This window comes from Convolutriloba macropyga, chromosome 4 (assembly GCF_964194025.1).
Source record: "Convolutriloba macropyga chromosome 4, txConMacr16.3, whole genome shotgun sequence".
Classification (NCBI taxonomy): Eukaryota; Metazoa; Xenacoelomorpha; order Acoela; family Convolutidae; genus Convolutriloba; species Convolutriloba macropyga.
The window spans coordinates 29786726-29799467 of record NC_134471.1 but is presented as its reverse complement, the minus strand read 5'-3'; positions in this window follow the sequence as shown (position 1 = coordinate 29799467).

Below are 12742 nucleotides of genomic sequence, written 5' to 3'. Positions count from 1 at the left end.
CCACTCCGTGCATCTTGAGACTGATAAGAGGTTTGAAGAATAGTCCGGCACACACAAAACATTTTTGAGTTAGCATTGGAATTCCCCTTTGTTTGAGGGTATGCTGATCCTCACACAGCCTCTGCCCACCACACTGGAAACCTCTCCGTTGGGATCTCTGACCACTGATTGAATGGGCACAAGGTCCAGGAGCGCATCGATGTTTGTCACTATTTGGTCTGTACAAACACTGTCCACTAGCATGCCTGCTGTCTTCCACTGGGTAAGAGCTGCCCACTATTCCTCGTCTGGTGAAGCCAATGTTGGACCCATTGCCGCTGTCTCATATTTGCCTCCATCTCTTTGTCTCTTGCATGCCCTGTCTAGGTGAGCTTTATCACCACACTTGCTGCATTGTGCTGTCTCCTTCCTGCAGTCCTTGGAAAAGTGTCCAGGGATCCCACACACAATGCAGTTTCCTTTCTTGGGTCCCTTCTTGAAGTCACGCTTCACTGCCACTGCCACTGAACCAATTTGCCCCTTGTGCCTCTGTGCTGTGCTCTCATGGAAGTTCTGCAGCCTTTTCCTCAACTCTGTGAAGCTTCCTGTACAACAAAACTTTCATACCTCATTGACAGACCATTGAGGACCAAGGCGTTGAAGAGGGTCTCTGAGACTGCTTCCCCTGTTTCTTGTAGCCTTGTGATCAACTCCTGTCGTCTGATGAAGAAGCTATCCGGATCCTCAGCATCCTCGAGCTGCAGTCGAGCAGGCCTCTGCCACCAAAGTCACCACTGTCGGCGTCTCCACACTCTGAAATCTCTCTTGCAAAAGCTTCCAAGCCTTTGCTCCATCTCCGATGCCGTCATCTCCCACACAGTCATGTCTCATCAGCATAAGGATTCTTGAATCTAGAGTCAGTACCAGATGTCACCACACATCGTTCCGTTTCTCCTTGATGTCTGCAACTTCGTTCTCATATGCGTCCTTCAGCACCTAGTGGTTCTTCTTTTCATCATTGCTCGCCCCATTGGCTAGTGGTGCATGCTCATTGTGTTGCTCCTCTGTCCCAAATGGTGATCTGTAGAGTACCTTCGTCTGCATCATTGCCACAAATCTTGTACTCTGGATCGGAAAGTCCTGTGCCTTTCCTGTGTAGGTCAGTAGCTTCTTTGTTCGTTGATCCTTCGTAGTTTGAGCAGACAAAAAAGTTGTGAAAAGAAAAGGTAATAATTAGAAATAGATTATGACTGTCAACAACAATTAGTTTTGTTTTTGAAATCAGTTTTATGACTTAGAAAATTGCTGGGCCTATAACCTGTTGGGTTTTAGGTTTTAGCAACTTGAATAAAAAGTGTTTTTAACTAAGTAGAAAAATTAAACTCTCAAAATGAGAGAACAACAAGATTGATATTTTACAGTAGGATTTAGAGATTTACAGGAGAGATCTGATTAATAGATCAAGATGGTGATTTGATTTTGGGGATGAAAAAAGGCTCAAAAATCAGCTGTATATATACCCGTTATCAGTGCGAGAAAGTCAAGGTACAAAACTAATCTTAGCACCATGATTTACAGTGGGGGTGGCAAGGGTTACCCAATATGGTTTGCTTCTGCAAATTTCCCAGTAATCAGTCGCAGGGGGACCATGGATGGTATACATTTACGGTTTTCTAAGAATTCGTTCACATTTCCTTTGGTATCATAATCATTCAATACAGGCTGGGAAGATTTTACATCAAATAATCTCACTCTAATATTAGTTATTTAGATTCACCGTTACCAATTTGAAACGAATATTGGTTCTAAGCACCATTTCTTGACGATTCCTTTATATAAATTCTCTGATCAAAATCAATTTGCTTTTGTCTTTCTAATCTGGTAAGTTAAACTTTCTAATTCTTACTAAGTTTGAGACTATAATTTGATCGATATTCTAACACACCCACTACGACTTGAGCTGGTTGCGTGGGATTTGATTTGAAGCTTGTTACTTAAGGAGTATTCAGATATGTTGGGTTATGGGTTTTTGCAAGCGGAATAAAATGTATTTTTAAATAAGTAGAAAAATTAATTTCTCATTTTGATAAATTAATTTTTTCTACTTAGTTATAAACGCTTTTTATTCTGCTTGCGAAAACCCATAACCCAACAAGATACCAATTGACAAACGCTTTCTTGGTATAAATCAGTTTTTTTCTTAGGAAAATTGAGAAAAATTGAGAAATAAAACGATTTTTCATATTTTTTTTGCAGTTTTCTTTTAATCTTAGACAAGTTTCTTCGCCTATTATGACTTGCCCATTGTTTTGCGAGCTTTTCCTTGCTCTAATTGCAAAGGAATTTTATTTGGCTTTATATTTCTTTGTACTTCTTAAAAAAACTTAGTTAAATAAACTTAGTTTTTCTGGTTTTGGTTCAATTTGTTTTTGAATGCCGTTTCTATTCTTCCTTAAATGTTTTTTGGCAGTTGTGGAGGGTCAGGGTTCACATTTGTTGTTCTAGTTGTTTAGTCATAAGTATAGGCAATTTTCTCCTTCGAGTCGTTTCCGGAATTCTTCTTGCTATGTTTTTCTTTTTTTTGGATCGGATTGTTTTCTAAATGGTTTGCCCAATCCATTCAGTTTATTCAAGGTCTAATTTTTTGTTTAGTCAATGAAAATTCTTTGAATTGTACGTCAGGACTTGTCCTGCTATGTTTTTTAATTCATCTCCATCGAAGATTCTTGCGATCTGACTTCTTGACATTGACTTTTTCAATTTCAGCGACTTCTACTGCTTTCCAGTTAAAATTTGTGTGCGTGACGTCATTTGTTCTGCTTTTAGGTCGTGACTTACCTCACTCAAAGAAAAGAATTCTGAACTCGCTTAGTCAACTTTAAATTTTGTGAACATTTAATAGTTAAAGGTCAATAGTGCCAAAGCTATATGGCCTAATTCTTGAGTATATGCCCTAAGAGTGCCCGCATTTCATGGAAGGCCACAAGCGTCTATCGGTTATTTTTCGGAAATCTGCCGGCTATGTTTTTTTGGCTCACAACGGCATGGAGGCCATGAAGTGTAGCTGAATATTTTAGCAAAGTAAAAAATGAATATTTTCTAGGGTAATTTTCAGCAAATTTTTCGTAAGAACGGTTCATTACTGTTGACAATGTTTTTGATGAAAAGCAATTTTAATAGTTGAGGTTGAAAAGGTTTTAATGTAAAATCTTGGTTAAATCATCGAAGTGTTGTGGTCAGTGCTTTCAAGTTCCAGGTTAAACTCAGTTATTTACAAAATCACGAAAATAACAAAGCCTCCGCGTTACCGCAGAACTTCCTATCCCTTGTTTATTTTTCAATATGCAATATGTCTCCCGGATTATTTTTGCTCATTGTGTCGCAAAGGAAATAGTAGAATGAAAAGGTGTGAAAGATTGGGTGGCAAGTCATGTAAATATGCTCTCCTCACATTGGGTGAGCTAAGTGTCCCAGAGAGCGCTTGGACCTACCGACTTGGAAGAAATTGATAACAGAAACCGAAACTGTGTTGGTCGACTAGTAAGGTGATTTGTCTTAGCATTCTCCGGACGCTTAAAAAATCATCCAAAAGACTCAAAAGCTAAGGGAAAAAGTTATCCTGATAGCACTGCTTGTTTGAGAGAAAAACCACACCTCTTAACCGCATCCAAAATTATGCTTGTTTTTTTTTGGAGAGGAAATAGTTGAGTCACGTGCTACTGGATGAACCAGGTTCCAATTAGGTAATTTGATTTCACCTAGCCTGTAGTCGTTCTCGGGTACCAGATTAATTTTGTTCAGAATCTGTATAAAGACTGGCTCCAGCGCATAATGATATGGTATAAATCTTCAGTTTATTATAGCGTCATATCAGCTGTGTCGTGGCACGTACGGAGTAGCCACCACGAATGGCTAGAGAGCCTTGCTGGCAAAAGGGCACTTTCTCCCGCTTTGATAGACAGGAACTCCAAGTTGATTTTCTAAAGCTGCTGAGTATTTTAAGTGTTGGTTTTTAAAACTGCTTATCTCTGTAAATTTTGCGATGACTGATATTTTTTCAGGTATTGGAAGAAATACTGCTCCTTTTTTATTAATAGCCGCGAAGCGATAGCGGCTATTATTGGGGACATCGTGGTTTTTTTTTTACGACTCGAAGAGGAGTATTGAGATTCTACAGGTTTTTTCAGCAGAAAGCAAGTTTGTTTATGACTTGAATTTTGACTTCTTTCTGTTCGAGCATTTACCTCCGTTTTTGATTGTTGACTTCTCTTTTCGAACATTGGACTTTAACAGTAGCTTCTTTTGTAAGGTATAGTAATTAGGAACTGCTGGTAATGTTCACGGTGAAGGGGTCATTTTGAGATTTTTTGTTCCTATATAAGTCACCCCCAATTATCTACACTACACCGCACAACCCCCCCCCCCCACCTCTCTACACCCCCCAACACCTACCTTACCCCCAACACCTACCGTACCCCCCAACACCGCCTCCCGCACCCCCCCCCCCCCAACTTACCCCCCTCTACCCCTTTCCCCTCCCTTCACCTAGCTACCCCCACCTACCCCCCCCCACTACCCCTGCACTACCCACCTCCCCAATCTATCTACCCACCCACCCACCTACCTACGCCCCCACCACCTACCTACCCACCCCCCCCCCCCGCCCCAACTTACCCCTCCCCACCCACCCCTACCCCCCAAACTACGTCCTCCCTTCACCTAACTGCTCCCACCTACCCCCCAACTACCCCAGCGCTATCCACCTCCCCAGCCCATCTACCCGTCCACCCCACTTAGCTCCCCCCGCACCTAAACAAATTTTAAAATTTAAAACGCTTAAATTTGGTTTGTTGGGCTACTTTCGTTTTTTTTCTTGTATATTTTGGTTTTCTGATTTCGGTAAGGTTAGGTTAGAGATTATAATGCAATGCACGACGATTCGAGTCGTTTCCGGTATTCTACCGGCTATGATTTTTAATTCGTCTGCATCGATGATTATTACGACCTGACTTCTTGGAATTGACTTTTTCAATGACTTTTGTTACTTCTACTGCTTTTCATTTAAATTTTTTGTACGCGGCGTCAGTTCTGCTTTTAGGTCAATTGCGTGACTCACCTCACTCAAAAAAATGACTTCTGAACTCACCTATGGAACTTTAAATTTTATGAACATTTATTAGTTAAAGATCGATTGTGTGCGTTTATGGAGTGCCAAGCTTATATGCCCTAATTCTTGAGTATTAGTCTTGAGTTTTTGATTTCGAACATCATTTTTGAAAAATGGTTTTTCCCCTTATAGCGTTTTTTCCCTTATAGGGTTTTTTTTTCACCTATAGGGTTTTTTCCCTTATAGACCGTATGTGTCGTAAAATTGACACTCCGATTCTAACCCAAAAAGTCTAGTGGTTTAATAAAGGACTGGTGGTCGATCTGTCTATCTTATTTCTTTAGCTGTTTCAATTCATGGAAGGCAACAAGCATCTACCGCGGCTATTTTCCGGCAATCTGACGGCTATGTTTTTTTCTTTTGATCGAGACACTTTTGATTGATGAGCGAAGCGAGCATTGAAAGCGGTCGTTGACCTTCTGCTAAAATGTTCTCTATTTTTTCTGCGCTGCAAGTGTGTCTTAATTTTAACAACTTTAAACCATAAGAACTTTAATTCTTTTTCTCGTTATCCTGTTGTTTTGTACAGCCTTTGTTATCTTTTTATCATCATTTGATGGAATCAAGGGATGATGCAGGTGGTAACCCAGGCTCTTCAGGTGTTGTGAGTAGAAAGAACACAGAAGACGTGGTAAATACAATAGTTTCCGGATTGGAAAGTTAAAATTTTTTTAACAACAATAACCTTAAGAAGGTAACAAAAAATTTGAAAGACCGATTGCGCGCTCAAGAACATTATACCAGGAAGGATTCCAATATTATAGTAAACCCACAATTCGATGCGTGAAATGGTAACGATGTGACTTCAGAAGCACTGAAATTTTTTGTAATTTCGCATTCCCTTTGAGAACGTAAAGGCTTGTCATATATTGCCCAACAATGGAAATGCCAAGCAATTGCCGTCGGTAATCTGTAAATTCCTATATTTTGATGCCAAAAACAACGTCTACTCAAAAGGATGGCACCTCAAAAAGAAAAACAATCCAAACAATAGAAAAAACATCTATATCAACGAACCGCTCCCAGAGCTTAGAGCCAGTTTAGCCAACAAAGCTAAAAAACGCGACATGATTGTGACATGACGTGTCTAGTTCATAAGAGTTAACGAGCAGGAGTATCTTGACAACAAGCGATTAAAAGAAAACAAACCCGCAATAACGAAAAGCCGGACAGGCGATCAGAGGCAAACATCACGTCTCTGCCCAAGAAAAAACAATTTGTTGATAACAAATACTGAAAACAAAACTACTAAAAACAAGTTTGAGATCAGACTCAATTCGTTGTGTTTGCTTTTACTGCTTATGTTTTAATTTGTAATACTTATCGTCACAAAGACGGAAGAGATGTTTAATAGACCCATTAGGGAGGTTTTTTTAAATCATTCAAAAACCCAAAACTGTTTTTCTTTTCTTATTTAATTTTTTTAATGCGAATTTATTTTCTGCTTGCAATTTCCGCGGGCCGTACTTTGCATAGCCGCGAAATACGCGACTGACAAACAAAGGCAATGAATGTGGGAAATATCTCAGCTATCGCAGTGTCTATTTGCGATATCCGCAAATAAACACTTGTTTTTCTTTTTTTTTCAGCGGGAAGCCTATTTAAAAAAAGAAAAATGGAAGGGGGGAGAAAAGTATAAAAAATGATAAAGTTGGACATCCGCAACCTGAAGACATCTTACGCAAAACTACAGCAAACCAAAATAAAGGTCAGTTGCAGTAATTAATGTACTTGTTCCATTTTCACATTCTCAACAAACTTAGACAGACATAAGATTTTAAATAGGCAAACTATTATCCTAAAGAACATACGTTCCCTTCAGAAAATCTGCTAAACGTTCATTTGGAAACTTTAAAATCAAAACCTATAGCCTTTTGCCTGACAGACACTTGGGTTAAGAACAACTACGAAACGTCACACTTCTCACTGAAAGAATACCAAAAGTATACAGTTGTGAGAGTATGAAAAGATGGCTTGGTGTAGGAGTTTTCGTAATGAGAGACATGGATTATGTTGAAGTGAAAAGATGCGATCACAATGGTCTACAGGTCCTAACAATTAAGATAAGAGCAGATAAGCAGCATTATCTGTTATCTTGTTTAGATATTCCAACTAGAAGAGAAAACATTGTAAATTTTTAAAGGCTATTAGATTTTTTAGATACCTTACGAATTGATCCTGAAGCTAAGCACATACTATGCGGAGAGCTCAACATGAACTTTTTGGTTAATAGTGCAAACTTCCAGAAAATAGTCACCTTGATGGCAGTAAATAACCTCTCTTTATTTGAAAACATTAAACCAACACGCGAAACCTCGACCACGAAATCAACATTGGATGCGTTTTTGTCGAACACTTAGTCTTCGGTCCACACTACTTATTCCGGTATTTCAGACTATCTTACAGTAACACTAACGTTTGAACAACTTCTGGAAATTTCTTCCAACGGGCTCAAAAAATTTACAAGAAAATGGGCCAAATTAGAAAACCGTAAATTTGTCGAAGACCTCAACTATATCTTGATGGAGAAATTAAAACTAGTGACCTGTAATGTTAGTGAATGGTCCCAGATAAGGCTTCCGAAAATTGCATGAAATTTTGATGAACACCCAAGACGAAAGTCTACCAAAATTAGAATAAGCTCAGCTACAACTGTAGCACAAAAGACATAGATAACCACGTGAAAAACGCCGCTGCAAAAAAATTTGCCCAGAAAATTGTGTTCACAAAACCCAGATAATAATGATTAAAGAAATGATTACAAGCCTCAGCGCAAACCTGTCAGAAATCTAGTCAAACAAAAACAAAGACATTTTTACCAAAATGAGATCGAAAAAGAAGTAGCCAATGTGATCGGGCAGAAGAAACTTTTTCAATGAAGCATTGGGCAAAACTCTACAGGCTCACCACAATAAACAAATAGTAGAAAACATAGAAACTTAAGCACTTTTTTTGCAAACAGTGGAATAGAGCTGGCAAAAATATTCGATACAAAGCTGAGACATGCAATCGAACCTACCACAAAAATCATATTCTTTCTTCCAATAACCAGTACCGAAATCATTGACACACTGCAAGTGCTTCAATCGAAGTTTAGTTTAGACTGCCACAACATAAACTACTTTTTTCCCAAAAAAGTTTCTCGGGCAATTTGTCCACTACTTAAAACATTATATATTGAGTGTGTGAAGCATGGCTTATTACCACAGTGCCTGAAAATAACCAAAATTGTGCCTTTTCAAGAGCGGTGACCGTAGTGAACGCACAAACTACAGACCATTCGCACTACATCCAGCCATTGGCAATTTGTTTGAGAAATTAATATACAAAAGAATTTACACGTTTTTGAACAAAAACTTAGTTTCAAATTAATTTGATTTTCGAAGGAAATTAAGTACTGTTGACGCTATAGCTTCACTAACTCAAGAGATCAGAGCAAACTGTTTTAAATCAGAAAAACTTTCGATAAAGTAAACCACGAGCTATTGCTGAAAAAGTGTGGACCCAACGGACTTCGAGGAGTGATACTGAAAATGTTTGATTCCTATCTGAAGGATCGACTCCAATATATTAAACTACCAAAAGTTGAATCTGAAAAAAAACGTTAAATGTAGAGTCGCACAAGGATCAGTTGTTGATCCACTGCTTTTCCTTATCTATCTAAATGACGTTCCAAATCAAAAGAAAGCAAGACTATACCATATGCTGACGATACAGCTGTTTCAATAAAGGTAGTACTGAGACTGTAGGAAAATGCGCAAGGCCACACTAGCCGCAGTTGCGAGCTGGTTTCGTAAAAATGAATTAACATTTAACATAACCAAAACAAAGCACATGGTGTTTGGAAAAGGACCCAATCTAAACCAGCACAAAACAACAATTGGTTGAGCAGAAATTGAACAAAAGAGTTCGTTAAGGTATCTAGGATTAATATTAGATAACCAGTTCAAATTCAAAGATCATATTAACTACTTCAAAGGCAAGACTTTAAAATTCTGTTCCTTTTTTTACCGATTACAGCTTTTACGAGAACACAGCTTCTAATTTTTAAAATTTTTGTCAAAACAATAGTAAAATAAGGAATTTTGTTCTACGGATCTACTTATGAAAGTTTTTAAAAACCAATCAACATGTTAGTTAAAAGAATTTTCAAAGTAATTTTCTGGAAACGCAAATACGAGTCAATCGATCAAATACGAGCCCAAAAATTTAATAAGCAACGCCTCAGAGTTACTTGCTTTTGAATTATTCAAACTACTAGTGAAACTAAGTCAACCGCTAAGTGAAGTTTTTTCATCCGTAATAGCGGACTCGGACCTTAAAGAGATCATGAAGAGAAATCGTGGAAAGTTTGTACAAATTGGCAGACAGAGATTTGATAGTAATTCATTGGAATGCAGAGTTCTTGTGATTCTAAAAATGGCATCCGCAATCCCTACGCGTTAAGAAAACATGTGCTGTTGAAATCTCTTTGGTTTCAACTTCTCAAATAACCTGGTTGGTACATACGTGAAGAATACTTCTGTGCCAAAACTGAATTTTATTTCTTTTCTGAATGTAGGCTCACTAGGCAGCCATCTTTTTTCTCAGTTTTCTGTAAAGATCGAAAGCTTAGGATTTATTTTTTTGCTTTTATATCTCCGTAATCTTCGTAGCGAATTAATGCGTCACTACTCGATATGAATTAATAAAAATGAAAGTTTAATAAGAGATTTAAACCGAATAATTTGGATAGACTAGGGCTTCTCGGGCGACTATTGGTAGTTCATAATTTGTTTCCAGAGGTCTTGAGCTATGAATACGCACTATCCAGCTTATTTAACAACCTGGATAATCCTCAACGTACTCTTCATGTTCTGTGTCAATGCCTTGGGGCCTCTAAGCTAGTGTACGCAAGCACTGCAAAACAACTGAGGAAAAAATTGACGCTCTGAGAAAAATTGATGCTATACAGCGCTAAGTAGTGGAAATTTCAGTGGGAGCTGATTAAATTGTGTGTTAGACTATAGGCCTCCTTGCTTTTCAAGCTTTCAGATCCTGGGGTACATCAAGCAAGGATCAAATTTCACGCTGCCTCTTTTGGGAGAGTAGTGGATTATGAGGAGCTAATTATAATGCTAACTAAACAGAGTACTAAAATAATTGATCTTTTTCACAGCTGTTACATTGGCCGCCTTAGGCACTTTGTGAGATTGATTTGAGGATTGAATTAATAAAGGAGTACAATGATTTAGTATAAATTAATCAGTTTTGAGTTTTCAGTTAAATCGACTGTTCTTCATGATTCCTGATGTTGTTATGGCTGAATTTTTGCATGACTTTTCCTAACCGTGTTTAATCAGTATCGGGCACAGATGGTAATTAGTGCACATATGGCAAATAATCCACTGGGCATCAATGTTGATGACATCGCCAGCCCCATTTGCAGGGTTGCAAAGAATAGTCGGCTTCCGTAAGGACGATGCTTTGTTAAGTAGAAACTTTGTAGCCAATAAATGATTCTCAAGAAAATAACTGAGTGGAGAAAAAGATGGTTACAAGAGATAACAAAGCAATTCATTATAAAATCGGCGTTTCGATCTCGGCGGGTAAAGGCAAAAGATTGTAATACCCGAAAATTGCGACACAAGCGAAAAAGGCTAAAGCGGAGGTTGCTGCGGTGTAGCTACTTTCTACACAGCGCGAAAGACGAGATTCCTACCTGTTGAGGCCTGTACCTACCTGTACCTAACCACACCTACCTGTACCTGACTATAACCACTCAAGAGTGACGGACCTATTAATGTACTGGATTTTTTAAATCGTATGTTGATCGACAAGTAAGTGATGTGACTTCACATTAACAATAGTGTAGATTTCTGCAGGAGGAACTTATGGAAGCTGATTGCTAAAATGGTGTGAATTTGTCCGTTGAAGGTGAATGTAGTTTATTCTACAGAAACTTTACTTAGCTTGAGAACTGTGCGGATCTTTTCACCGTATGCAGTCTTTATTTTGACTGACCGAAATACTTTATTCGAGCCTGGATACACTTCTATTACCTTTGCTAGAGGCGAGAGACCACGCGGTGTGAAATCTTCCAAAATCCAGACTAAGTCGTGAACTTTTAAGTTCTGATTTACTTTATGCCATTTAAAGCGTTTCTGCTGGTTCGGGAGATACTATCTAATAAATCAGTTCCAAAAATGTTGGGCTGGAATTTGTGATGTTTTCCAAGATTTAGTAACTGCTACTTTGCTTTGAGAGAAGACTCCTGAAGGGAGATTGACTGAGGGTCTACCCAAAAAGAAATGACAATTGCGTTAAAGGGAGTGGATCGTTTATATCGCAAGAAACATTCGTCAAAGGCCGCGAATTCTTGTTGGACTCAATTTCACAAGTGAATGTCGACAGCGTTTCGTCTGTTAGCGTTTTTGAGCCAATGACTTTGTAGAGGGAGAGTTTGAAAACTTGAACTAACTTTTCCCAGCTGCAGCCAAAATGAGGAGCCAGAGGGGTGCTAAATTTCCAATTTATTTCTACGTCTAAGATGTGGAGCTTAGATGCAATATCTCGCGAGGATCTGAGAGCTTCTTTTCCATTTCTCAATTCCGAACAAGAGCCGACTAAAGATTTTCCGTTGTCAGAATAAAGTATTTTTGGGTTTTCCCCGGCGGCTAATGAATCTGCGGAAGCAACTCCACTATTTTATAGGAAAAGAACCTATGAAGTCCAGACCTGTTGATGCAAACGCAAAGTTATTTTGGAGCGGTAAACGTTCAATGAGCAGATCTGACATCTGAGGTGGATTAAATTCTTGAGCCCTTCATCGGCAGAGAATGCACTGACGTATTGTTTGTCTAACAACAGCTCGGCATTTAAGTATCCAATAGTATTCCATTAGAAAGGAACGTGTTCGTTCAACACCAGAGTGACTATTCACTACATAAGTATTTTTTGATGAGCTTAACGATTGGATTAACACCGTCTAAAATTAACGGATGGCGAGCAGTTTCTAAAAACATTGCTTTAGACAGTCGACCTTTGGCGCGGAGTTCACTCCTTCCGTTAACAAAAGGACAGGGTGTCTTTAGAGGGCTTGACGGAAGTATCTCCTTGCCTTTTTGTAAAGACAAAATCTCGTTTCCGAAGTTCTCTTTTTGAGCAACGCCGATGAGGTACTTGTAAGCCAGTGTGTGATGTGCGAGCGATAAGCAATTGTTCTGTTTTTTCAAACGATCGAGGAAGAAGAAGCAGTATGCTGCAACTCTAACCAGTCATTTCCAGTTGCTGAAGCGTGCAATGTTGATGGGACATTTATTTGCTGAGTGCATATTGGTTTGCAACGGATGAACGATGAGAACGTTCAAACTTCGCCAGTCACATTTTTGTAACTGTAGAAAAGGAAGGACCGTTAAGCCATCGAGAAATGCAGTTCATGTTTTTAAATTTCATAGCCTTTTGAGCCATCATCGGCTGGATTGTCAGCCAAGGTGATTTAATTCCATTCATGTGCTGTTGATACATCAAGTATCTTCGCCAACCTGTTAGCAACAAATACGCGATGACGTATCTCTGGGGTTCTGAGCCAATAAAGAATTGTTGTACCATCGGACC